Genomic DNA, 27,510 nt, shown 5'->3' on the forward strand with positions numbered 1-27,510 from the left:
CAATGTATTATTGTGATTCAAATTGTGTTGCCTATTGCAATAAACTGTAACTATGACCTGCCAAAGTCAATTGCCTATTGCAAAGTATTTAACTAAAGCATCTCATTCTGAGAAAGTATATTTTGATACCTATTGTTGGTTCTAAAATAAAACAACAATATCTTTTTTATGCAAACCAATGGCCTAGAGTTCAGTTCTTGAGTGTGTGAGACCATTTGCTGACTGAGTGTGTACAACAAATGTTTTACACTGTACTCTGATACTGCCTTACTGCTCGGCAAGCTACCACTTTAGAGAGTAAGGTTATATCTAACTTTAGCCTCTGCCAAACCTCTGGGGACTGGGGACTCTGTGCACACTGTACCTATTTGGGAACAGTATATACAGAGCCACTTTCTCACAGTAGTGATAAAGTGATTAGAGTCCTAAGGCCAACATAAAGATACAGCAAAACGTGAGGTGAAAAGCAAAAAGGTTGCTGGTAGGCCACCTTAAGGATGCCAGGTCTAACAAAAATGAACTAAGGATAACATGAGTAAAACATCAGGTTTCTCTACTGCATTTGGTGAGACAAGTGGGCCTTCTTTTATCTTCCATTCAAGCAATCTTTGACAGACCCCTTTATTATAGAGCTTTTCAAGGATTAAAGATAAGGCACTTACAAAGGAGTCCCAATTACTCAGAGATGGTTGACTTCTGTAATATGGGTCGTAGACTAAAAGCAGCGCAAAAACAGAGTGCAACAGGGTCCAAAAAATTGAGTGCCACAAGAGAGTTTGAATGCAAGCGTATCCTTTTACAGATCCAGATATATACTCATGCAATTTTTGTTTTTAGGACAGAACGTGCATGATGAAAAAAACATTGTTTTTAAAAAGCGCATTGCAGAATATCAGTACTTTGATGTGGGAAAACTTCAAAACTTTCAAACAAAATATTTGCATGCAGCTTACAGTAAGTTGTTGTGGCCGAGTGGTTAAGTCGATGGACTAGAAATCCATTGGGGTATCCCCGCGCAGGTTCGAATCCTGCCAACAACGAGAATCTTTTTATTATGGGCTACAATTTCAGAAGTTAACCTTTAGTATTTCTTCCATTTCAGTTTTATAAATAGGTGGCTTATTTTTGTGTCACTATTGCCTCTCGACATATTTGTTATCGCTACCTCTTTCATGTCTTTGCTACACCTCATTCCTACTTTAGCACTGGTGTAAACGCTTCAAATTATTATACTGTTGCTCTCTCATTCATACCTGCGCATGCACTTGAAAGTTACTTTACCAATAAAAGACGCAAAGAGAGAAATAGAACAAAAGTGCTGGCTGGATTGGCAAACACACTTCATAAAACTGCATTTTCTTTTTTATTCTCCCCCGTGTTACATGCTTAACCTCTCCATGTGTAATTTCTCTTAACCTGCTGTCCCAGGAAGAGAATTTCATCTACAGGCTCTTTCTGTGTTTTTTTCCCTAGTCTGTCTTTCCCATTTCTTAGCTGTGTAACTGTTCCTTTACGCGCTCTATTTAAACGCCATCAATCTCATTTGAGCTCCTTGCTCCTGCTTCTGTTTTCTCCATCTCTCATACTGCCAGTTCTCTCTTTCTCTGTGGTTGGTGGCTACTTTCCTGAGCTTCCGAAGCCACGTGGTTCCTGCCTCTTGTTGTCAGACTTGAATTGGAAAAGGAACCATATTAACAAGCCTTTACCACTCACACACGGTGGAAGTTTATACTTTAATTCAGTGAGCTAAGAAAAGCGTGTTGTGGGTCCCCTACGAGCCATGGTGCTTGCTTCATCATGATTTGGCACCAGTCATTAGCCGCAGCTCTGCTAATGAGCCACTGAGGTCAGTTTCAATAATTACTCAAAAACATAACCATGCAGCCCACCCCTCAACTGTGTATTTATCTTGCTTTTCTGCTGTTTGTGTGATTAGCTGGGAGGAGCTCACGGCGACATCCTCCCTATACAAGTGTAGATGGATCACTCTCTAACTCTTTCTTGCTTCACATACAAATGGCTTGAAAGGTGCAGGGAAGATGCAGGTCTAATAGACAGAATAGAAGGTCTGTTCCAGGTGGGTTTCTCTGCATTGGTGTCCCATCACAGGTCCGCAAGTGTAATGTGTGATCTTTTACTCCTGGCATTTCACAAGCAGGCGGCCAGGAAACGGTTTCAGCCTATCAACCACTGAGGAGACGCAGCCTCTGAATGAGGAATGAGGAAGCAATGAATACATCCAGCCTATCACAGGAACAGCCCTGAGTGTTCCGAATTTTAAATTCTCCATGTCACTGTTTGTCGTTGAGCCCAAGTAGCTCGCCGTGATTGTATAGTGGTTAGTACTCTGCGTTGTGGCCGCAGCAACCTCGGTTCGAATCTGAGTCACGGCATTGTGGTTGGCAATGTCATGGCAGTTGGGTGTTAATTTTACAGAATTAGCAAATGTACCAGTAGTTTTTGTAAAATGTCTATTAAAAACAGATCCTTTCAAATATTTAAACCATCTAACAACAAATGATTTAAACTCGCATGATTATAAGCTGTAGCTATAATGTATTTACTTACATAAATTATCATTCTTGAACCTATTGGGGGTGGAGGGGGAGCAGAGCTCACCCCCCAGGTGCAGTTGAGTGACCTGTGTTGTGGCTCTCTAGAGGGAAGGCACAAATTTTGCTGTCACCCAGCCCAATCCAGAGGAGTATTGGGGCCAGGTTTCAGGCAAATAGAGCAGTAAGTGCAGAGAAATGTTCACTCTCTAAAAGTGGCATTTCTAAAATAGTAAAGTTAAATCCAACCTCACCAGTAAGTAGGATTTTCAATAAATAAATAAAGCTACTCCTCTCCGATATGGAATTACCAAATGAAAAGTATAGGGGAACACCCGGAGCTAACCTATGAGAGGGGTAGACCTCACAGTAGTGAAAAATGAAATAGACTGTTTGGTACCTACAGGACATGCGAACCACCAAAGTACATATCTTATTTTTTACTTACATAGCATCATGCACCTAGGACTACCTAGGGCCTACCTTAGGGGTAAATTATATGTAATAAAAGGGGAGTTTAAGGCTTGGCAAGTAGGCTGGGACTCCCCTGGGAGACCCCTGAGTCTATGCCCAGAACCATAACTCTGCCAGTCGAGTACTTACCTAAAAGCCGATGACTCACTTTTCTTCCATAGGCTAACATTGAGTGGTTTCACTTGGAAATTCTTCTAAGTGGTGTCGATTTTGCAAACATGTAAATATTCCTTAAAAATCGCCTGTATAACTTAAACGCAGTTTCTCAACTGCTTACAGGTGGTACAGTAGTGCTGGATCTAGGATCCAACACTGACCTAGAAAAAGTAACCATAACCCCACTTACCTGCTAAGTGAATTTCCTTCCATAGGATAACATTGGTAATTTGATCAGCAAAAGTTTCTAAGTGTCAACTTTTAAAATAGCAAAATATTGCTTAAAAATCACAACAGTAACTAAAACGAATTTACTCACTTGTTTCCAAGAACTGTCCCAGGACTGAATCTAGGATCCAGTCCTGGATTTAGAAAAGTAATCCTGAAAGTAATTAATTGCATATAACTTAAAATTCCCATTGAGCTCAATGTGTTATTGTGATTCAAATTGTGTTCACTATTGCAATAAACTGTAACTATTACCTGCAAAAGTCAATTGCCTATTGCAAAGTATTTAACTAAAGCATCTCATTCTGAGAAAGTATATTTTGATACCTATTGTTGGTTCTAAAATAAAACAACAATATCTTTTTTATGCAAACCAATGGCCTAGAGTTCAGTTCTTGAGTGTGTGAGACCATTTGCTGACTGAGTGTGTACAACAAATGTTTTACACTGTACTCTGATACTGCCTTACTGCTCGGCAAGCTACCACTTTAGAGAGTAAGGTTATATCTAACTTTAGCCTCTGCCAAACCTCTGGGGACTGGGGACTCTGTGCACACTGTACCTATTTGGGAACAGTATATACAGAGCCACTTTCTCACAGTAGTGATAAAGTGATTAGAGTCCTAAGGCCAACATAAAGATACAGCAAAACGTGAGGTGAAAAGCAAAAAGGTTGCTGGTAGGCCACCTTAAGGATGCCAGGTCTAACAAAAATGAACTAAGGATAACATGAGTAAAACATCAGGTTTCTCTACTGCATTTGGTGAGACAAGTGGGCCTTCTTTTATCTTCCATTCAAGCAATCTTTGACAGACCCCTTTATTATAGAGCTTTTCAAGGATTAAAGATAAGGCACTTACAAAGGAGTCCCAAATACTCAGAGATGGTTGAATTCTGTAATATGGGTCATAGACTAAAAGCAGCGCAAAAACAGAGTGCAACAGGGTCCAAAAAATTGAGTGCCACAAGAGAGTTTGAATGCAAGCGTATCCTTTTACAGATCCAGAGATATACTCATGCAATTTTTGTTTTTAGGACAGAACGTGCATGATGAAAAAAACATTGTTTTTAAAAAGCGCATTGCAGAATATCAGTACTTTGATGTGGGAAAACTTCAAAACTTTCAAACAAAATATTTGCATGCAGCTTACAGTGAGTTGTTGTGGCCGAGTGGTTAAGGCGATGGACTACAAATCCATTGGGGTATCCCCGCGCAGGTTCGAATCCTGCCAACAACGAGAATCTTTTTATTATGGGCTACAATTTCAGAAGTTAACCTTTAGTATTTCTTCCATTTCAGTTTTATAAATAGGTGGCTTATTTTTGTGTCACTATTGCCTCTCGACATATTTGTTATCGCTACCTCTTTCATGTCTTTGCTACACCTCATTCCTACTTTAGCACTGGTGTAAACGCTTCAAATTATTATACTGTTGCTCTCTCATTCATACCTGCGCATGCACTTGAAAGTTACTTTACCAATAAAAGACGCAAAGAGAGAAATAGAACAAAAGTGCTGGCTGGATTGGCAAACACACTTCATAAAACTGCATTTTCTTTTTTATTCTCCTCCGTGTTACATGCTTAACCTCTCCATGTGTAATTTCTCTTAACCTGCTGTCCCAGGAAGAGAATTTCATCTACAGGCTCTTTCTGTGTTTTTTTCCCTAGTCTGTCCTTCCCATTTCTTAGCTGTGTAACTGTTCATTTACGCGCTCTATTTAAACGCCATCAATCTCATTTGAGCTCCTTGCTCCTGCTTCTGTTTTCTCCATCTCTCATACTGCCAGTTCTCTCTTTCTCTGTGGTTGGTGGCTACTTTCCTGAGCTTCCGAAGCCACGTGGTTCCTGCCTCTTGTTGTCAGACTTGAATTGGAAAAGGAACCATATTAACAAGCCTTTACCACTCACACACGGTGGAAGTTTATACTTTAATTCAGTGAGCTAAGAAAAGCGTGTTGTGGGTCCCCTACGAGCCATGGTGCTTGCTTCATCATGATTTGGCACCAGTCATTAGCCGCAGCTCTGCTAATGAGCCACTGAGGTCAGTTTCAATAATTACTCAAAAACATAACCATGCAGCCCACCCCTCAACTGTGTATTTATCTTGCTTTTCTGCTGTTTGTGTGATTAGCTGGGAGGAGCTCACGGCGACATCCTCCCTATACAAGTGTAGATGGATCACTCTCTAACTCTTTCTTGCTTCACATACAAATGGCTTGAAAGGTGCAGGGAAGATGCAGGTCTAATAGACAGAATAGAAGGTCTGTTCCAGGTGGGTTTCTCTGCATTGGTGTCCCATCACAGGTCCGCAAGTGTAATGTGTGATCTTTTACTCCTGGCATTTCACAAGCAGGCGGCCAGGAAACGGTTTCAGCCTATCAACCACTGAGGAGACGCAGCCTCTGAATGAGGAATGAGGAAGCAATGAATACATCCAGCCTATCACAGGAACAGCCCTGAGTGTTCCGAATTTTAAATTCTCCATGTCACTGTTTGTCGTTGAGCCCAAGTAGCTCGCCGTGATCGTATAGTGGTTAGTACTCTGCGTTGTGGCCGCAGCAACCTCGGTTCGAATCCGAGTCACGGCATTGTGGTTGGCAATGTCATGGCAGTTGGGTGTTAATTTTACAGAATTAGCAAATGTACCAGTAGTTTTTGTAAAATGTCTATTAAAAACAGATCCTTTCAAATATTTAAACCATCTAACAACAAATGATTTAAACTCGCATGATTATAAGCTGTAGCTATAATGTATTTACTTACATAAATTATCATTCTTGAACCTATTGGGGGTGGAGGGGGAGCAGAGCTCACCCCCCAGGTGCAGTTGAGTGACCTGTGTTGTGGCTCTCTAGAGGGAAGGCACAAATTTTGCTGTCACCCAGCCCAATCCAGACGAGTATTGGGGCCAGGTTTCAGGCAAATAGAGCAGTAAGTGCAGAGAAATGTTCACTCTCTAAAAGTGGCATTTCTAAAATAGTAAAGTTAAATCCAACCTCACCAGTAAGTAGGATTTTCAATAAATAAATAAAGCTACTCCTCTCCGATATGGAATTACCAAATGAAAAGTATAGGGGAACACCCGGAGCTAACCTATGAGAGGGGTAGACCTCACAGTAGTGAAAAATGAAATAGACTGTTTGGTACCTACAGGACATGCGAACCACCAAAGTACATATCTTATTTTTTACTTACATAGCATCATGCACCTAGGACTACCTAGGGCCTACCTTAGGGGTAAATTATATGTAATAAAAGGGGAGTTTAAGGCTTGGCAAGTAGGCTGGGACTCCCCTGGGAGACCCCTGAGTCTATGCCCAGAACCATAACTCTGCCAGTCGAGTACTTACCTAAAAGCCGATGACTCACTTTTCTTCCATAGGCTAACATTGAGTGGTTTCACTTGGAAATTCTTCTAAGTGGTGTCGATTTTGCAAACATGTAAATATTCCTTAAAAATCGCCTGTATAACTTAAACGCAGTTTCTCAACTGCTTACAGGTGGTACAGTAGTGCTGGATCTAGGATCCAACACTGACCTAGAAAAAGTAACCATAACCCCACTTACCTGCTCAGTGAATTTCCTTCCATAGGATAACATTGGTAATTTGATCAGCATAAGTTTCTAAGTGTCAACTTTTAAAATAGCAAAATATTGCTTAAAAATCACAACAGTAACTAAAACGAATTTACTCACTTGTTTCCAAGAACTGTCCCAGGACTGAATCTAGGATCCAGTCCTGGATTTAGAAAAGTAATCCTGAAAGTAATTAATTGCATATAACTTAAAATTCCCATTGAGCTCAATGTGTTATTGTGATTCAAATTGTGTTCACTATTGCAATAAACTGTAACTATTACCTGCAAAAGTCAATTGCCTATTGCAAAGTATTTAACTAAAGCATCTCATTCTGAGAAAGTATATTTTGATACCTATTGTTGGTTCTAAAATAAAACAACAATATCTTTTTTATGCAAACCAATGGCCTAGAGTTCAGTTCTTGAGTGTGTGAGACCATTTGCTGACTGAGTGTGTACAACAAATGTTTTACACTGTACTCTGATACTGCCTTACTGCTCGGCAAGCTACCACTTTAGAGAGTAAGGTTATATCTAACTTTAGCCTCTGCCAAACCTCTGGGGACTGGGGACTCTGTGCACACTGTACCTATTTGGGAACAGTATATACAGAGCCACTTTCTCACAGTAGTGATAAAGTGATTAGAGTCCTAAGGCCAACATAAAGATACAGCAAAACGTGAGGTGAAAAGCAAAAAGGTTGCTGGTAGGCCACCTTAAGGATGCCAGGTCTAACAAAAATGAACTAAGGATAACATGAGTAAAACATCAGGTTTCTCTACTGCATTTGGTGAGACAAGTGGGCCTTCTTTTATCTTCCATTCAAGCAATCTTTGACAGACCCCTTTATTATAGAGCTTTTCAAGGATTAAAGATAAGGCACTTACAAAGGAGTCCCAAATACTCAGAGATGGTTGACTTCTGTAATATGGGTCATAGACTAAAAGCAGCGCAAAAACAGAGTGCAACAGGGTCCAAAAAATTGAGTGCCACAAGAGAGTTTGAATGCAAGCGTATCCTTTTACAGATCCAGAGATATACTCATGCAATTTTTGTTTTTAGGACAGAACGTGCATGATGAAAAAAACATTGTTTTTAAAAAGCGCATTGCAGAATATCAGTACTTTGATGTGGGAAAACTTCAAAACTTTCAAACAAAATATTTGCATGCAGCTTACAGTAAGTTGTTGTGGCCGAGTGGTTAAGGCGATGGACTAGAAATCCATTGGGGTATCCCCGCGCAGGTTCGAATCCTGCCAACAACGAGAATCTTTTTATTATGGGCTACAATTTCAGAAGTTAACCTTTAGTATTTCTTCCATTTCAGTTTTATAAATAGGTGGCTTATTTTTGTGTCACTATTGCCTCTCGACATATTTGTTATCGCTACCTCTTTCATGTCTTTGCTACACCTCATTCCTACTTTAGCACTGGTGTAAACGCTTCAAATTATTATACTGTTGCTCTCTCATTCATACCTGCGCATGCACTTGAAAGTTACTTTACCAATAAAAGACGCAAAGAGAGAAATAGAACAAAAGTGCTGGCTGGATTGGCAAACACACTTCATAAAACTGCATTTTCTTTTTTATTCTCCCCCGTGTTACATGCTTAACCTCTCCATGTGTAATTTCTCTTAACCTGCTGTCCCAGGAAGAGAATTTCATCTACAGGCTCTTTCTGTGTTTTTTTCCCTAGTCTGTCTTTCCCATTTCTTAGCTGTGTAACTGTTCCTTTACGCGCTCTATTTAAACGCCATCAATCTCATTTGAGCTCCTTGCTCCTGCTTCTGTTTTCTCCATCTCTCATACTGCCAGTTCTCTCTTTCTCTGTGGTTGGTGGCTACTTTCCTGAGCTTCCGAAGCCACGTGGTTCCTGCCTCTTGTTGTCAGACTTGAATTGGAAAAGGAACCATATTAACAAGCCTTTACCACTCACACACGGTGGAAGTTTATACTTTAATTCAGTGAGCTAAGAAAAGCGTGTTGTGGGTCCCCTACGAGCCATGGTGCTTGCTTCATCATGATTTGGCACCAGTCATTAGCCGCAGCTCTGCTAATGAGCCACTGAGGTCAGTTTCAATAATTACTCAAAAACATAACCATGCAGCCCACCCCTCAACTGTGTATTTATCTTGCTTTTCTGCTGTTTGTGTGATTAGCTGGGAGGAGCTCACGGCGACATCCTCCCTATACAAGTGTAGATAGATCACTCTCTAACTCTTTCTTGCTTCACATACAAATGGCTTGAAAGGTGCAGGGAAGATGCAGGTCTAATAGACAGAATAGAAGGTCTGTTCCAGGTGGGTTTCTCTGCATTGGTGTCCCATCACAGGTCCGCAAGTGTAATGTGTGATCTTTTACTCCTGGCATTTCACAAGCAGGCGGCCAGGAAACGGTTTCAGCCTATCAACCACTGAGGAGACGCAGCCTCTGAATGAGGAATGAGGAAGCAATGAATACATCCAGCCTATCACAGGAACAGCCCTGAGTGTTCCGAATTTTAAATTCTCCATGTCACTGCTTGTCGTTGAGCCCAAGTAGCTCGCCGTGATCGTATAGTGGTTAGTACTCTGCGTTGTGGCCGCAGCAACCTTGGTACGAATCCGAGTCACGGCATTGTGGTAGGCAATGTCATGGCAGTTGGGTGTTAATTTTACAGAATTAGCAAATGTACCAGTAGTTTTTGTAAAATGTCTATTAAAAACAGATCCTTTCAAATATTTAAACCATCTAACAACAAATGATTTAAACTCGCATGATTATAAGCTGTAGCTATAATGTATTTACTTACATAAATTATCATTCTTGAACCTATTGGGGGTGGAGGGGGAGCAGAGCTCACCCCCCAGGTGCAGTTGCGTGACCTGTGTTGTGGCTCTCTAGAGGGAAGGCACAAATTTTGCTGTCACCCAGCCCAATCCAGACGAGTATTGGGGCCAGGTTTCAGGCAAATAGAGCAGTAAGTGCAGAGAAATGTTCACTCTCTAAAAGTGGCATTTCTAAAATAGTAAAGTTAAATCCAACCTCACCAGTAAGTAGGATTTTCAATAAATAAATAAAGCTACTCCTCTCCGATATGGAATTACCAAATGAAAAGTATTGGGGAACACCCGGAGCTAACCTATGAGAGGGGTAGACCTCACAGTAGTGAAAAATGAAATAGACTGTTTGGTACCTACAGGACATGCGAACCACCAAAGTACATATCTTATTTTTTACTTACATAGCATCATGCACCTAGGACTACCTAGGGCCTACCTTAGGGGTAAATTATATGTAATAAAAGGGGAGTTTAAGGCTTGGCAAGTAGGCTGGGACTCCCCTGGGAGACCCCTGAGTCTATGCCCAGAACCATAACTCTGCCAGTCGAGTACTTACCTAAAAGCCGATGACTCACTTTTCTTCCATAGGCTAACATTGAGTGGTTTCACTTGGAAATTCTTCTAAGTGGTGTCGATTTTGCAAACATGTAAATATTCCTTAAAAATCGCCTGTATAACTTAAACGCAGTTTCTCAACTGCTTACAGGTGGTACAGTAGTGCTGGATCTAGGATCCAACACTGACCTAGAAAAAGTAACCATAACCCCACTTACCTGCTCAGTGAATTTCCTTCCATAGGATAACATTGGTAATTTGATCAGCAAAAGTTTCTAAGTGTCAACTTTTAAAATAGCAAAATATTGCTTAAAAATCACAACAGTAACTAAAACGAATTTACTCACTTGTTTCCAAGAACTGTCCCAGGACTGAATCTAGGATCCAGTCCTGGATTTAGAAAAGTAATCCTGAAAGTAATTAATTGCATATAACTTAAAATTCCCATTGAGCTCAATGTGTTATTGTGATTCAAATTGTGTTCACTATTGCAATAAACTGTAACTATTACCTGCAAAAGTCAATTGCCTATTGCAAAGTATTTAACTAAAGCATCTCATTCTGAGAAAGTATATTTTGATACCTATTGTTGGTTCTAAAATAAAACAACAATATCTTTTTTATGCAAACCAATGGCCTAGAGTTCAGTTCTTGAGTGTGTGAGACCATTTGCTGACTGAGTGTGTACAACAAATGTTTTACACTGTACTCTGATACTGCCTTACTGCTCGGCAAGCTACCACTTTAGAGAGTAAGGTTATATCTAACTTTAGCCTCTGCCAAACCTCTGGGGACTGGGGACTCTGTGCACACTGTACCTATTTGGGAACAGTATATAGAGAGCCACTTTCTCACAGTAGTGATAAAGTGATTAGAGTCCTAAGGCCAACATAAAGATACAGCAAAACGTGAGGTGAAAAGCAAAAAGGTTGCTGGTAGGCCACCTTAAGGATGCCAGGTCTAACAAAAATGAACTAAGGATAACATGAGTAAAACATCAGGTTTCTCTACTGCATTTGGTGAGACAAGTGGGCCTTCTTTTATCTTCCATTCAAGCAATCTTTGACAGACCCCTTTATTATAGAGCTTTTCAAGGATTAAAGATAAGGCACTTACAAAGGAGTCCCAAATACTCAGAGATGGTTGACTTCTGTAATATGGGTCATAGACTAAAAGCAGCGCAAAAACAGAGTGCAACAGGGTCCAAAAAATTGAGTGCCACAAGAGAGTTTGAATGCAAGCGTATCCTTTTACAGATCCAGAGATATACTCATGCAATTTTTGTTTTTAGGACAGAACGTGCATGATGAAAAAAACATTGTTTTTAAAAAGCGCATTGCAGAATATCAGTACTTTGATGTGGGAAAACTTCAAAACTTTCAAACAAAATATTTGCATGCAGCTTACAGTAAGTTGTTGTGGCCGAGTGGTTAAGGCGATGGACTAGAAATCCATTGGGGTATCCCCGCGCAGGTTCGAATCCTGCCAACAACGAGAATCTTTTTATTATGGGCTACAATTTCAGAAGTTAACCTTTAGTATTTCTTCCATTTCAGTTTTATAAATAGGTGGCTTATTTTTGTGTCACTATTGCCTCTCGACATATTTGTTATCGCTACCTCTTTCATGTCTTTGCTACACCTCATTCCTACTTTAGCACTGGTGTAAACGCTTCAAATTATTATACTGTTGCTCTCTCATTCATACCTGCGCATGCACTTGAAAGTTACTTTACCAATAAAAGACGCAAAGAGAGAAATAGAACAAAAGTGCTGGCTGGATTGGCAAACACACTTCATAAAACTGCATTTTCTTTTTTATTCTCCCCCGTGTTACATGCTTAACCTCTCCATGTGTAATTTCTCTTAACCTGCTGTCCCAGGAAGAGAATTTCATCTACAGGCTCTTTCTGTGTTTTTTTCCCTAGTCTGTCTTTCCCATTTCTTAGCTGTGTAACTGTTCCTTTACGCGCTCTATTTAAACGCCATCAATCTCATTTGAGCTCCTTGCTCCTGCTTCTGTTTTCTCCATCTCTCATACTGCCAGTTCTCTCTTTCTCTGTGGTTGGTGGCTACTTTCCTGAGCTTCCGAAGCCACGTGGTTCCTGCCTCTTGTTGTCAGACTTGAATTGGAAAAGGAACCATATTAACAAGCCTTTACCACTCACACACGGTGGAAGTTTATACTTTAATTCAGTGAGCTAAGAAAAGCGTGTTGTGGGTCCCCTACGAGCCATGGTGCTTGCTTCATCATGATTTGGCACCAGTCATTAGCCGCAGCTCTGCTAATGAGCCACTGAGGTCAGTTTCAATAATTACTCAAAAACATAACCATGCAGCCCACCCCTCAACTGTGTATTTATCTTGCTTTTCTGCTGTTTGTGTGATTAGCTGGGAGGAGCTCACGGCGACATCCTCCCTATACAAGTGTAGATAGATCACTCTCTAACTCTTTCTTGCTTCACATACAAATGGCTTGAAAGGTGCAGGGAAGATGCAGGTCTAATAGACAGAATAGAAGGTCTGTTCCAGGTGGGTTTCTCTGCATTGGTGTCCCATCACAGGTCCGCAAGTGTAATGTGTGATCTTTTACTCCTGGCATTTCACAAGCAGGCGGCCAGGAAACGGTTTCAGCCTATCAACCACTGAGGAGACGCAGCCTCTGAATGAGGAATGAGGAAGCAATGAATACATCCAGCCTATCACAGGAACAGCCCTGAGTGTTCCGAATTTTAAATTCTCCATGTCACTGCTTGTCGTTGAGCCCAAGTAGCTCGCCGTGATCGTATAGTGGTTAGTACTCTGCGTTGTGGCCGCAGCAACCTTGGTTCGAATCCGAGTCACGGCATTGTGGTAGGCAATGTCATGGCAGTTGGGTGTTAATTTTACAGAATTAGCAAATGTACCAGTAGTTTTTGTAAAATGTCTATTAAAAACAGATCCTTTCAAATATTTAAACCATCTAACAACAAATGATTTAAACTCGCATGATTATAAGCTGTAGCTATAATGTATTTACTTACATAAATTATCATTCTTGAACCTATTGGGGGTGGAGGGGGAGCAGAGCTCACCCCCCAGGTGCAGTTGCGTGACCTGTGTTGTGGCTCTCTAGAGGGAAGGCACAAATTTTGCTGTCACCCAGCCCAATCCAGACGAGTATTGGGGCCAGGTTTCAGGCAAATAGAGCAGTAAGTGCAGAGAAATGTTCACTCTCTAAAAGTGGCATTTCTAAAATAGTAAAGTTAAATCCAACCTCACCAGTAAGTAGGATTTTCAATAAATAAATAAAGCTACTCCTCTCCGATATGGAATTACCAAATGAAAAGTATTGGGGAACACCCGGAGCTAACCTATGAGAGGGGTAGACCTCACAGTAGTGAAAAATGAAATAGACTGTTTGGTACCTACAGGACATGCGAACCACCAAAGTACATATCTTATTTTTTACTTACATAGCATCATGCACCTAGGACTACCTAGGGCCTACCTTAGGGGTAAATTATATGTAATAAAAGGGGAGTTTAAGGCTTGGCAAGTAGGCTGGGACTCCCCTGGGAGACCCCTGAGTCTATGCCCAGAACCATAACTCTGCCAGTCGAGTACTTACCTAAAAGCCGATGACTCACTTTTCTTCCATAGGCTAACATTGAGTGGTTTCACTTGGAAATTCTTCTAAGTGGTGTCGATTTTGCAAACATGTAAATATTCCTTAAAAATCGCCTGTATAACTTAAACGCAGTTTCTCAACTGCTTACAGGTGGTACAGTAGTGCTGGATCTAGGATCCAACACTGACCTAGAAAAAGTAACCATAACCCCACTTACCTGCTCAGTGAATTTCCTTCCATAGGATAACATTGGTAATTTGATCAGCAAAAGTTTCTAAGTGTCAACTTTTAAAATAGCAAAATATTGCTTAAAAATCACAACAGTAACTAAAACGAATTTACTCACTTGTTTCCAAGAACTGTCCCAGGACTGAATCTAGGATCCAGTCCTGGATTTAGAAAAGTAATCCTGAAAGTAATTAATTGCATATAACTTAAAATTCCCATTGAGCTCAATGTGTTATTGTGATTCAAATTGTGTTCACTATTGCAATAAACTGTAACTATTACCTGCAAAAGTCAATTGCCTATTGCAAAGTATTTAACTAAAGCATCTCATTCTGAGAAAGTATATTTTGATACCTATTGTTGGTTCTAAAATAAAACAACAATATCTTTTTTATGCAAACCAATGGCCTAGAGTTCAGTTCTTGAGTGTGTGAGACCATTTGCTGACTGAGTGTGTACAACAAATGTTTTACACTGTACTCTGATACTGCCTTACTGCTCGGCAAGCTACCACTTTAGAGAGTAAGGTTATATCTAACTTTAGCCTCTGCCAAACCTCTGGGGACTGGGGACTCTGTGCACACTGTACCTATTTGGGAACAGTATATAGAGAGCCACTTTCTCACAGTAGTGATAAAGTGATTAGAGTCCTAAGGCCAACATAAAGATACAGCAAAACGTGAGGTGAAAAGCAAAAAGGTTGCTGGTAGGCCACCTTAAGGATGCCAGGTCTAACAAAAATGAACTAAGGATAACATGAGTAAAACATCAGGTTTCTCTACTGCATTTGGTGAGACAAGTGGGCCTTCTTTTATCTTCCATTCAAGCAATCTTTGACAGACCCCTTTATTATAGAGCTTTTCAAGGATTAAAGATAAGGCACTTACAAAGGAGTCCCAAATACTCAGAGATGGTTGACTTCTGTAATATGGGTCATAGACTAAAAGCAGCGCAAAAACAGAGTGCAACAGGGTCCAAAAAATTGAGTGCCACAAGAGAGTTTGAATGCAAGCGTATCCTTTTACAGATCCAGAGATATACTCATGCAATTTTTGTTTTTAGGACAGAACGTGCATGATGAAAAAAACATTGTTTTTAAAAAGCGCATTGCAGAATATCAGTACTTTGATGTGGGAAAACTTCAAAACTTTCAAACAAAATATCTGCATGCAGCTTACAGTAAGTTGTTGTGGCCGAGTGCTTAAGGCGATGGACTAGAAATCCATTGGGGTATCCCCGCGCAGGTTCGAATCCTGCCAACAACGAGAATCTTTTTATTATGGGCTACAATTTCAGAAGTTAACCTTTAGTATTTCTTCCATTTCAGTTTTATAAATAGGTGGCTTATTTTTGTGTCACTATTGCCTCTCGACATATTTGTTATCGCTACCTCTTTCATGTCTTTGCTACACCTCATTCCTACTTTAGCACTGGTGTAAACGCTTCAAATTATTATACTGTTGCTCTCTCATTCATACCTGCGCATGCACTTGAAAGTTACTTTACCAATAAAAGACGCAAAGAGAGAAATAGAACAAAAGTGCTGGCTGGATTGGCAAACACACTTCATAAAACTGCATTTTCTTTTTTATTCTCCCCCGTGTTACATGCTTAACCTCTCCATGTGTAATTTCTCTTAACCTGCTGTCCCAGGAAGAGAATTTCATCTACAGGCTCTTTCTGTGTTTTTTTCCCTAGTCTGTCTTTCCCATTTCTTAGCTGTGTAACTGTTCCTTTACGCGCTCTATTTAAACGCCATCAATCTCATTTGAGCTCCTTGCTCCTGCTTCTGTTTTCTCCATCTCTCATACTGCCAGTTCTCTCTTTCTCTGTGGTTGGTGGCTACTTTCCTGAGCTTCCGAAGCCACGTGGTTCCTGCCTCTTGTTGTCAGACTTGAATTGGAAAAGGAACCATATTAACAAGCCTTTACCACTCACACACGGTGGAAGTTTATACTTTAATTCAGTGAGCTAAGAAAAGCGTGTTGTGGGTCCCCTACGAGCCATGGTGCTTGCTTCATCATGATTTGGCACCAGTCATTAGCCGCAGCTCTGCTAATGAGCCACTGAGGTCAGTTTCAATAATTACTCAAAAACATAACCATGCAGCCCACCCCTCAACTGTGTATTTATCTTGCTTTTCTGCTGTTTGTGTGATTAGCTGGGAGGAGCTCACGGCGACATCCTCCCTATACAAGTGTAGATGGATCACTCTCTAACTCTTTCTTGCTTCACATACAAATGGCTTGAAAGGTGCAGGGAAGATGCAGGTCTAATAGACAGAATAGAAGGTCTGTTCCAGGTGGGTTTCTCTGCATTGGTGTCCCATCACAGGTCCGCAAGTGTAATGTGTGATCTTTTACTCCTGGCATTTCACAAGCAGGCGGCCAGGAAACGGTTTCAGCCTATCAACCACTGAGGAGACGCAGCCTCTGAATGAGGAATGAGGAAGCAATGAATACATCCAGCCTATCACAGGAACAGCCCTGAGTGTTCCGAATTTTAAATTCTCCATGTCACTGTTTGTCGTTGAGCCCAAGTAGCTCGCCGTGATCGTATAGTGGTTAGTACTCTGCGTTGTGGCCGCAGCAACCTCGGTTCGAATCCGAGTCACGGCATTGTGGTTGGCAATGTCATGGCAGTTGGGTGTTAATTTTACAGAATTAGCAAATGTACCAGTAGTTTTTGTAAAATGTCTATTAAAAACAGATCCTTTCAAATATTTAAACCATCTAACAACAAATGATTTAAACTCGCATGATTATAAGCTGTAGCTATAATGTATTTACTTACATAAATTATCATTCTTGAACCTATTGGGGGTGGAGGGGGAGCAGAGCTCACCCCCCAGGTGCAGTTGAGTGACCTGTGTTGTGGCTCTCTAGAGGGAAGGCACAAATTTTGCTGTCACCCAGCCCAATCCAGATGAGTATTGGGGCCAGGTTTCAGGCAAATAGAGCAGTAAGTGCAGAGAAATGTTCACTCTCTAAAAGTGGCATTTCTAAAATAGTAAAGTTAAATCCAACCTCACCAGTAAGTAGGATTTTCAATAAATAAATAAAGCTACTCCTCTCCGATATGGAATTACCAAATGAAAAGTATTGGGGAACACCCGGAGCTAACCTATGGGAGGGGTAGACCTCACAGTAGTGAAAAATGAAATAGACTGTTTGGTACCTACAGGACATGCGAACCACCAAAGTACATATCTTATTTTTTACTTACATAGCATCATGCACCTAGGACTACCTAGGGCCTACCTTAGGGGTAAATTATATGTAATAAAAGGGGAGTTTAAGGCTTGGCAAGTAGGCTGGGACTCCCCTGGGAGACCCCTGAGTCTATGCCCAGAACCATAACTCTGCCAGTCGAGTACTTACCTAAAAGCCGATGACTCACTTTTCTTCCATAGGCTAACATTGAGTGGTTTCACTTGGAAATTCTTCTAAGTGGTGTCGATTTTGCAAACATGTAAATATTCCTTAAAAATCGCCTGTATAACTTAAACGCAGTTTCTCAACTGCTTACAGGTGGTACAGTAGTGCTGGATCTAGGATCCAACACTGACCTAGAAAAAGTAACCATAACCCCACTTACCTGCTCAGTGAATTTCCTTCCATAGGATAACATTGGTAATTTGATCAGCAAAAGTTTCTAAGTGTCAACTTTTAAAATAGCAAAATATTGCTTAAAAATCACAACAGTAACTAAAACGAATTTACTCACTTGTTTCCAAGAACTGTCCCAGGACTGAATCTAGGATCCAGTCCTGGATTTAGAAAAGTAATCCTGAAAGTAATTAATTGCATATAACTTAAAATTCCCATTGAGCTCAATGTGTTATTGTGATTCAAATTGTGTTCACTATTGCAATAAACTGTAACTATTACCTGCAAAAGTCAATTGCCTATTGCAAAGTATTTAACTAAAGCATCTCATTCTGAGAAAGTATATTTTGATACCTATTGTTGGTTCTAAAATAAAACAACAATATCTTTTTTATGCAAACCAATGGCCTAGAGTTCAGTTCTTGAGTGTGTGAGACCATTTGCTGACTGAGTGTGTACAACAAATGTTTTACACTGTACTCTGATACTGCCTTACTGCTCGGCAAGCTACCACTTTAGAGAGTAAGGTTATATCTAACTTTAGCCTCTGCCAAACCTCTGGGGACTGGGGACTCTGTGCACACTGTACCTATTTGGGAACAGTATATACAGAGCCACTTTCTCACAGTAGTGATAAAGTGATTAGAGTCCTAAGGCCAACATAAAGATACAGCAAAATGTGAGGTGAAAAGCAAAAAGGTTGCTGGTAGGCCACCTTAAGGATGCCAGGTCTAACAAAAATGAACTAAGGATAACATGAGTAAAACATCAGGTTTCTCTACTGCATTTGGTGAGACAAGTGGGCCTTCTTTTATCTTCCATTCAAGCAATCTTTGACAGACCCCTTTATTATAGAGCTTTTCAAGGATTAAAGATAAGGCACTTACAAAGGAGTCCCAAATACTCAGAGATGGTTGACTTCTGTAATATGGGTCATAGACTAAAAGCAGCGCAAAAACAGAGTGCAACAGGGTCCAAAAAATTGAGTGCCACAAGAGAGTTTGAATGCAAGCGTATCCTTTTACAGATCCAGAGATATACTCATGCAATTTTTGTTTTTAGGACAGAACGTGCATGATGAAAAAAACATTGTTTTTAAAAAGCGCATTGCAGAATATCAGTACTTTGATGTGGGAAAACTTCAAAACTTTCAAACAAAATATTTGCATGCAGCTTACAGTAAGTTGTTGTGGCCGAGTGCTTAAGGCGATGGACTAGAAATCCATTGGGGTATCCCCGCGCAGGTTCGAATCCTGCCAACAACGAGAATCTTTTTATTATGGGCTACAATTTCAGAAGTTAACCTTTAGTATTTCTTCCATTTCAGTTTTATAAATAGGTGGCTTATTTTTGTGTCACTATTGCCTCTCGACATATTTGTTATCGCTACCTCTTTCATGTCTTTGCTACACCTCATTCCTACTTTAGCACTGGTGTAAACGCTTCAAATTATTATACTGTTGCTCTCTCATTCATACCTGCGCATGCACTTGAAAGTTACTTTACCAATAAAAGACGCAAAGAGAGAAATAGAACAAAAGTGCTGGCTGGATTGGCAAACACACTTCATAAAACTGCATTTTCTTTTTTATTCTCCCCCGTGTTACATGCTTAACCTCTCCATGTGTAATTTCTCTTAACCTGCTGTCCCAGGAAGAGAATTTCATCTACAGGCTCTTTCTGTGTTTTTTTCCCTAGTCTGTCTTTCCCATTTCTTAGCTGTGTAACTGTTCCTTTACGCGCTCTATTTAAACGCCATCAATCTCATTTGAGCTCCTTGCTCCTGCTTCTGTTTTCTCCATCTCTCATACTGCCAGTTCTCTCTTTCTCTGTGGTTGGTGGCTACTTTCCTGAGCTTCCGAAGCCACGTGGTTCCTGCCTCTTGTTGTCAGACTTGAATTGGAAAAGGAACCATATTAACAAGCCTTTACCACTCACACACGGTGGAAGTTTATACTTTAATTCAGTGAGCTAAGAAAAGCGTGTTGTGGGTCCCCTACGAGCCATGGTGCTTGCTTCATCATGATTTGGCACCAGTCATTAGCCGCAGCTCTGCTAATGAGCCACTGAGGTCAGTTTCAATAATTACTCAAAAACATAACCATGCAGCCCACCCCTCAACTGTGTATTTATCTTGCTTTTCTGCTGTTTGTGTGATTAGCTGGGAGGAGCTCACGGCGACATCCTCCCTATACAAGTGTAGATAGATCACTCTCTAACTCTTTCTTGCTTCACATACAAATGGCTTGAAAGGTGCAGGGAAGATGCAGGTCTAATAGACAGAATAGAAGGTCTGTTCCAGGTGGGTTTCTCTGCATTGGTGTCCCATCACAGGTCCGCAAGTGTAATGTGTGATCTTTTACTCCTGGCATTTCACAAGCAGGCGGCCAGGAAACGGTTTCAGCCTATCAACCACTGAGGAGACGCAGCCTCTGAATGAGGAATGAGGAAGCAATGAATACATCCAGCCTATCACAGGAACAGCCCTGAGTGTTCCGAATTTTAAATTCTCCATGTCACTGCTTGTCGTTGAGCCCAAGTAGCTCGCCGTGATCGTATAGTGGTTAGTACTCTGCGTTGTGGCCGCAGCAACCTTGGTTCGAATCCGAGTCACGGCATTGTGGTTGGCAATGTCATGGCAGTTGGGTGTTAATTTTACAGAATTAGCAAATGTACCAGTAGTTTTTGTAAAATGTCTATTAAAAACAGATCCTTTCAAATATTTAAACCATCTAACAACAAATGATTTAAACTCGCATGATTATAAGCTGTAGCTATAATGTATTTACTTACATAAATTATCATTCTTGAACCTATTGGGGGTGGAGGGGGAGCAGAGCTCACCCCCCAGGTGCAGTTGAGTGACCTGTGTTGTGGCTCTCTAGAGGGAAGGCACAAATTTTGCTGTCACCCAGCCCAATCCAGACGAGTATTGGGGCCAGGTTTCAGGCAAATAGAGCAGTAAGTGCAGAGAAATGTTCACTCTCTAAAAGTGGCATTTCTAAAATAGTAAAGTTAAATCCAACCTCACCAGTAAGTAGGATTTTCAATAAATAAATAAAGCTACTCCTCTCCGATATGGAATTACCAAATGAAAAGTATTGGGGAACACCCGGAGCTAACCTATGAGAGGGGTAGACCTCACAGTAGTGAAAAATGAAATAGACTGTTTGGTACCTACAGGACATGCGAACCACCAAAGTACATATCTTATTTTTTACTTACATAGCATCATGCACCTAGGACTACCTAGGGCCTACCTTAGGGGTAAATTATATGTAATAAAAGGGGAGTTTAAGGCTTGGCAAGTAGGCTGGGACTCCCCTGGGAGACCCCTGAGTCTATGCCCAGAACCATAACTCTGCCAGTCGAGTACTTACCTAAAAGCCGATGACTCACTTTTCTTCCATAGGCTAACATTGAGTGGTTTCACTTGGAAATTCTTCTAAGTGGTGTCGATTTTGCAAACATGTAAATATTCCTTAAAAATCGCCTGTATAACTTAAACGCAGTTTCTCAACTGCTTACAGGTGGTACAGTAGTGCTGGATCTAGGATCCAACACTGACCTAGAAAAAGTAACCATAACCCCACTTACCTGCTCAGTGAATTTCCTTCCATAGGATAACATTGGTAATTTGATCAGCAAAAGTTTCTAAGTGTCAACTTTTAAAATAGCAAAATATTGCTTAAAAATCACAACAGTAACTAAAACGAATTTACTCACTTGTTTCCAAGAACTGTCCCAGGACTGAATCTAGGATCCAGATTTAGAAAAGTAATCCTGAAAGTAATTAATTGCATATAACTTAAAATTCCCATTGAGCTCAATGTGTTATTGTGATTCAAATTGTGTTCACTATTGCAATAAACTGTAACTATTACCTGCAAAAGTCAATTGCCTATTGCAAAGTATTTAACTAAAGCATCTCATTCTGAGAAAGTATATTTTGATACCTATTGTTGGTTCTAAAATAAAACAACAATATCTTTTTTATGCAAACCAATGGCCTAGAGTTCAGTTCTTGAGTGTGTGAGACCATTTGCTGACTGAGTGTGTACAACAAATGTTTTACACTGTACTCTGATACTGCCTTACTGCTCGGCAAGCTACCACTTTAGAGAGTAAGGTTATATCTAACTTTAGCCTCTGCCAAACCTCTGGGGACTGGGGACTCTGTGCACACTGTACCTATTTGGGAACAGTATATACAGAGCCACTTTCTCACAGTAGTGATAAAGTGATTAGAGTCCTAAGGCCAACATAAAGATACAGCAAAACGTGAGGTGAAAAGCAAAAAGGTTGCTGGTAGGCCACCTTAAGGATGCCAGGTCTAACAAAAACTGAACTAAGGATAACATGAGTAAAACATCAGGTTTCTCTACTGCATTTGGTGAGACAAGTGGGCCTTCTTTTATCTTCCATTCAAGCAATCTTTGACAGACCCCTTTATTATAGAGCTTTTCAAGGATTAAAGATAAGGCACTTACAAAGGAGTCCCAAATACTCAGAGATGGTTGACTTCTGTAATATGGGTCATAGACTAAAAGCAGCGCAAAAACAGAGTGCAACAGGGTCCAAAAAATTGAGTGCCACAAGAGAGTTTGAATGCAAGCGTATCCTTTTACAGATCCAGAGATATACTCATGCAATTTTTGTTTTTAGGACAGAACGTGCATGATGAAAAAAACATTGTTTTTAAAAAGCGCATTGCAGAATATCAGTACTTTGATGTGGGAAAACTTCAAAACTTTCAAACAAAATATTTGCATGCAGCTTACAGTAAGTTGTTGTGGCCGAGTGGTTAAGGCGATGGACTAGAAATCCATTGGGGTATCCCCGCGCAGGTTCGAATCCTGCCAACAACGAGAATCTTTTTATTATGGGCTACAATTTCAGAAGTTAACCTTTAGTATTTCTTCCATTTCAGTTTTATAAATAGGTGGCTTATTTTTGTGTCACTATTGCCTCTCGACATATTTGTTATCGCTACCTCTTTCATGTCTTTGCTACACCTCATTCCTACTTTAGCACTGGTGTAAACGCTTCAAATTATTATACTGTTGCTCTCTCATTCATACCTGCGCATGCACTTGAAAGTTACTTTACCAATAAAAGACGCAAAGAGAGAAATAGAACAAAAGTGCTGGCTGGATTGGCAAACACACTTCATAAAACGGCATTTTCTTTTTTATTCTCCCCCGTGTTACATGCTTAACCTCTCCATGTGTAATTTCTCTTAACCTGCTGTCCCAGGAAGAGAATTTCATCTACAGGCTCTTTCTGTGTTTTTTTCCCTAGTCTGTCTTTCCCATTTCTTAGCTGTGTAACTGTTCCTTTACGCGCTCTATTTAAACGCCATCAATCTCATTTGAGCTCCTTGCTCCTGCTTCTGTTTTCTCCATCTCTCATACTGCCAGTTCTCTCTTTCTCTGTGGTTGGTGGCTACTTTCCTGAGCTTCCGAAGCCACGTGGTTCCTGCCTCTTGTTGTCAGACTTGAATTGGAAAAGGAACCATATTAACAAGCCTTTACCACTCACACACGGTGGAAGTTTATACTTTAATTCAGTGAGCTAAGAAAAGCGTGTTGTGGGTCCCCTACGAGCCATGGTGCTTGCTTCATCATGATTTGGCACCAGTCATTAGCCGCAGCTCTGCTAATGAGCCACTGAGGTCAGTTTCAATAATTACTCAAAAACATAACCATGCAGCCCACCCCTCAACTGTGTATTTATCTTGCTTTTCTGCTGTTTGTGTGATTAGCTGGGAGGAGCTCACGGCGACATCCTCCCTATACAAGTGTAGATAGATCACTCTCTAACTCTTTCTTGCTTCACATACAAATGGCTTGAAAGGTGCAGGGAAGATGCAGGTCTAATAGACAGAATAGAAGGTCTGTTCCAGGTGGGTTTCTCTGCATTGGTGTCCCATCTAAGGTCCGCAAGTGTAATGTGTGATCTTTTACTCCTGGCATTTCACAAGCAGGCGGCCAGGAAACGGTTTCAGCCTATCAACCACTGAGGAGACGCAGCCTCTGAATGAGGAATGAGGAAGCAATGAATACATCCAGCCTATCACAGGAACAGCCCTGAGTGTTCCGAATTTTAAATTCTCCATGTCACTGCTTGTCGTTGAGCCCAAGTAGCTCGCCGTGATCGTATAGTGGTTAGTACTCTGCGTTGTGGCCGCAGCAACCTTGGTTCGAATCCGAGTCACGGCATTGTGGTAGGCAATGTCATGGCAGTTGGGTGTTAATTTTACAGAATTAGCAAATGTACCAGTAGTTTTTGTAAAATGTCTATTAAAAACAGATCCTTTCAAATATTTAAACCATCTAACAACAAATGATTTAAACTCGCATGATTATAAGCTGTAGCTATAATGTATTTACTTACATAAATTATCATTCTTGAACCTATTGGGGGTGGAGGGGGAGCAGAGCACACCCCCCAGGTGCAGTTGAGTGACCTGTGTTGTGGCTCTCTAGAGGGAAGGCACAAATTTTGCTGTCACCCAGCCCAATCCAGACGAGTATTGGGGCCAGGTTTCAGGCAAATAGAGCAGTAAGTGCAGAGAAATGTTCACTCTCTAAAAGTGGCATTTCTAAAATAGTAAAGTTAAATCCAACCTCACCAGTAAGTAGGATTTTCAATAAATAAATAAAGCTACTCCTCTCCGATATGGAATTACCAAATGAAAAGTATTGGGGAACACCCGGAGCTAACCTATGAGAGGGGTAGACCTCACAGTAGTGAAAAATGAAATAGACTGTTTGGTACCTACAGGACATGCGAACCACCAAAGTACATATCTTATTTTTTACTTACATAGCATCATGCACCTAGGACTACCTAGGGCCTACCTTAGGGGTAAATTATATGTAATAAAAGGGGAGTTTAAGGCTTGGCAAGTAGGCTGGGACTCCCCTGGGAGACCCCTGAGTCTATGCCCAGAACCATAACTCTGCCAGTCGAGTACTTACCTAAAAGCCGATGACTCACTTTTCTTCCATAGGCTAACATTGAGTGGTTTCACTTGGAAATTCTTCTAAGTGGTGTCGATTTTGCAAACATGTAAATATTCCTTAAAAATCGCCTGTATAACTTAAACGCAGTTTCTCAACTGCTTACAGGTGGTACAGTAGTGCTGGATCTAGGATCCAACACTGACCTAGAAAAAGTAACCATAACCCCACTTACCTGCTCAGTGAATTTCCTTCCATAGGATAACATTGGTAATTTGATCAGCAAAAGTTTCTAAGTGTCAACTTTTAAAATAGCAAAATATTGCTTAAAAATCACAACAGTAACTAAAACGAATTTACTCACTTGTTTCCAAGAACTGTCCCAGGACTGAATCTAGGATCCAGTCCTGGATTTAGAAAAGTAATCCTGAAAGTAATTAATTGCATATAACTTAAAATTCCCATTGAGCTCAATGTGTTATTGTGATTCAAATTGTGTTCACTATTGCAATAAACTGTAACTATTACCTGCAAAAGTCAATTGCCTATTGCAAAGTATTTAACTAAAGCATCTCATTCTGAGAAAGTATATTTTGATACCTATTGTTGGTTCTAAAATAAAACAACAATATCTTTTTTATGCAAACCAATGGCCTAGAGTTCAGTTCTTGAGTGTGTGAGACCATTTGCTGACTGAGTGTGTACAACAAATGTTTTACACTGTACTCTGATACTGCCTTACTGCTCGGCAAGCTACCACTTTAGAGAGTAAGGTTATATCTAACTTTAGCCTCTGCCAAACCTCTGGGGACTGGGGACTCTGTGCACACTGTACCTATTTGGGAACAGTATATACAGAGCCACTTTCTCACAGTAGTGATAAAGTGATTAGAGTCCTAAGGCCAACATAAAGATACAGCAAAACGTGAGGTGAAAAGCAAAAAGGTTGCTGGTAGGCCACCTTAAGGATGCCAGGTCTAACAAAAATGAACTAAGGATAACATGAGTAAAACATCAGGTTTCTCTACTGCATTTGGTGAGACAAGTGGGCCTTCTTTTATCTTCCATTCAAGCAATCTTTGACAGACCCCTTTATTATAGAGCTTTTCAAGGATTAAAGATAAGGCACTTACAAAGGAGTCCCAAATACTCAGAGATGGTTGACTTCTGTAATATGGGTCATAGACTAAAAGCAGCGCAAAAACAGAGTGCAACAGGGTCCAAAAAATTGAGTGCCACAAGAGAGTTTGAATGCAAGCGTATCCTTTTACAGATCCAGAGATATACTCATGCAATTTTTGTTTTTAGGACAGAACGTGCATGATGAAAAAAACATTGTTTTTAAAAAGCGCATTGCAGAATATCAGTACTTTGATGTGGGAAAACTTCAAAACTTTCAAACAAAATATTTGCATGCAGCTTACAGTAAGTTGTTGTGGCCGAGTGCTTAAGGCGATGGACTAGAAATCCATTGGGGTATCCCCGCGCAGGTTCGAATCCTGCCAACAACGAGAATCTTTTTATTATGGGCTACAATTTCAGAAGTTAACCTTTAGTATTTCTTCCATTTCAGTTTTATAAATAGGTGGCTTATTTTTGTGTCACTATTGCCTCTCGACATATTTGTTATCGCTACCTCTTTCATGTCTTTGCTACACCTCATTCCTACTTTAGCACTGGTGTAAACGCTTCAAATTATTATACTGTTGCTCTCTCATTCATACCTGCGCATGCACTTGAAAGTTACTTTACCAATAAAAGACGCAAAGAGAGAAATAGAACAAAAGTGCTGGCTGGATTGGCAAACACACTTCATAAAACTGCATTTTCTTTTTTATTCTCCCCCGTGTTACATGCTTAACCTCTCCATGTGTAATTTCTCTTAACCTGCTGTCCCAGGAAGAGAATTTCATCTACAGGCTCTTTCTGTGTTTTTTTCCCTAGTCTGTCTTTCCCATTTCTTAGCTGTGTAACTGTTCCTTTACGCGCTCTATTTAAACGCCATCAATCTCATTTGAGCTCCTTGCTCCTGCTTCTGTTTTCTCCATCTCTTATACTGCCAGTTCTCTCTTTCTCTGTGGTTGGTGGCTACTTTCCTGAGCTTCCGAAGCCACGTGGTTCCTGCCTCTTGTTGTCAGACTTGAATTGGAAAAGGAACCATATTAACAAGCCTTTACCACTCACACACGGTGGAAGTTTATACTTTAATTCAGTGAGCTAAGAAAAGCGTGTTGTGGGTCCCCTACGAGCCATGGTGCTTGCTTCATCATGATTTGGCACCAGTCATTAGCCGCAGCTCTGCTAATGAGCCACTGAGGTCAGTTTCAATAATTACTCAAAAACATAACCATGCAGCCCACCCCTCAACTGTGTATTTATCTTGCTTTTCTGCTGTTTGTGTGATTAGCTGGGAGGAGCTCACGGCGACATCCTCCCTATACAAGTGTAGATGGATCACTCTCTAACTCTTTCTTGCTTCACATACAAATGGCTTGAAAGGTGCAGGGAAGATGCAGGTCTAATAGACAGAATAGAAGGTCTGTTCCAGGTGGGTTTCTCTGCATTGGTGTCCCATCACAGGTCCGCAAGTGTAATGTGTGATCTTTTACTCCTGGCATTTCACAAGCAGGCGGCCAGGAAACGGTTTCAGCCTATCAACCACTGAGGAGACGCAGCCTCTGAATGAGGAATGAGGAAGCAATGAATACATCCAGCCTATCACAGGAACAG

At 40.7% G+C, this 27,510-nt stretch overlaps 13 non-coding genes across 13 annotated transcripts; all 13 read left to right on the forward strand.

The window, feature by feature from the left end:
* Positions 1–958: 958 nt before the first annotated feature.
* TRNAS-AGA (transfer RNA serine (anticodon AGA)) lies at positions 959–1,040 on the forward strand. Its single transcript has one exon. It is a non-coding gene; the product is annotated as a tRNA-Ser (tRNA).
* Positions 1,041–4,566: 3,526 nt separating this feature from the next.
* Positions 4,567–4,648, forward strand: TRNAC-ACA (transfer RNA cysteine (anticodon ACA)). The gene has a single exon. It is a non-coding gene; the product is annotated as a tRNA-Cys (tRNA).
* A 1,281-nt stretch (positions 4,649–5,929) lies between these two features.
* Positions 5,930–6,001, forward strand: TRNAH-GUG (transfer RNA histidin (anticodon GUG)). Its single transcript has one exon. It is a non-coding gene; the product is annotated as a tRNA-His (tRNA).
* A 2,173-nt stretch (positions 6,002–8,174) lies between these two features.
* On the forward strand, positions 8,175–8,256 carry TRNAS-AGA (transfer RNA serine (anticodon AGA)). Its single transcript has one exon. It is a non-coding gene; the product is annotated as a tRNA-Ser (tRNA).
* Positions 8,257–11,782: 3,526 nt separating this feature from the next.
* TRNAS-AGA (transfer RNA serine (anticodon AGA)) lies at positions 11,783–11,864 on the forward strand. The gene has a single exon. It is a non-coding gene; the product is annotated as a tRNA-Ser (tRNA).
* A 1,281-nt stretch (positions 11,865–13,145) lies between these two features.
* TRNAH-GUG (transfer RNA histidin (anticodon GUG)) lies at positions 13,146–13,217 on the forward strand. Its single transcript has one exon. It is a non-coding gene; the product is annotated as a tRNA-His (tRNA).
* Positions 13,218–15,390: 2,173 nt separating this feature from the next.
* TRNAS-AGA (transfer RNA serine (anticodon AGA)) lies at positions 15,391–15,472 on the forward strand. Its single transcript has one exon. It is a non-coding gene; the product is annotated as a tRNA-Ser (tRNA).
* A 1,281-nt stretch (positions 15,473–16,753) lies between these two features.
* TRNAH-GUG (transfer RNA histidin (anticodon GUG)) lies at positions 16,754–16,825 on the forward strand. Its single transcript has one exon. It is a non-coding gene; the product is annotated as a tRNA-His (tRNA).
* A 2,173-nt stretch (positions 16,826–18,998) lies between these two features.
* TRNAS-AGA (transfer RNA serine (anticodon AGA)) lies at positions 18,999–19,080 on the forward strand. Its single transcript has one exon. It is a non-coding gene; the product is annotated as a tRNA-Ser (tRNA).
* Positions 19,081–20,361: 1,281 nt separating this feature from the next.
* On the forward strand, positions 20,362–20,433 carry TRNAH-GUG (transfer RNA histidin (anticodon GUG)). Its single transcript has one exon. It is a non-coding gene; the product is annotated as a tRNA-His (tRNA).
* A 2,168-nt stretch (positions 20,434–22,601) lies between these two features.
* Positions 22,602–22,683, forward strand: TRNAS-AGA (transfer RNA serine (anticodon AGA)). Its single transcript has one exon. It is a non-coding gene; the product is annotated as a tRNA-Ser (tRNA).
* A 1,281-nt stretch (positions 22,684–23,964) lies between these two features.
* On the forward strand, positions 23,965–24,036 carry TRNAH-GUG (transfer RNA histidin (anticodon GUG)). Its single transcript has one exon. It is a non-coding gene; the product is annotated as a tRNA-His (tRNA).
* Positions 24,037–26,209: 2,173 nt separating this feature from the next.
* On the forward strand, positions 26,210–26,291 carry TRNAS-AGA (transfer RNA serine (anticodon AGA)). Its single transcript has one exon. It is a non-coding gene; the product is annotated as a tRNA-Ser (tRNA).
* The last annotated feature ends 1,219 nt before the right edge of the window (positions 26,292–27,510 follow it).

This window comes from Triturus cristatus, chromosome 12, assembly GCF_964204655.1.
Source record: "Triturus cristatus chromosome 12, aTriCri1.1, whole genome shotgun sequence".
NCBI lineage: Eukaryota > Metazoa > Chordata > Amphibia > Caudata > Salamandridae > Triturus > Triturus cristatus.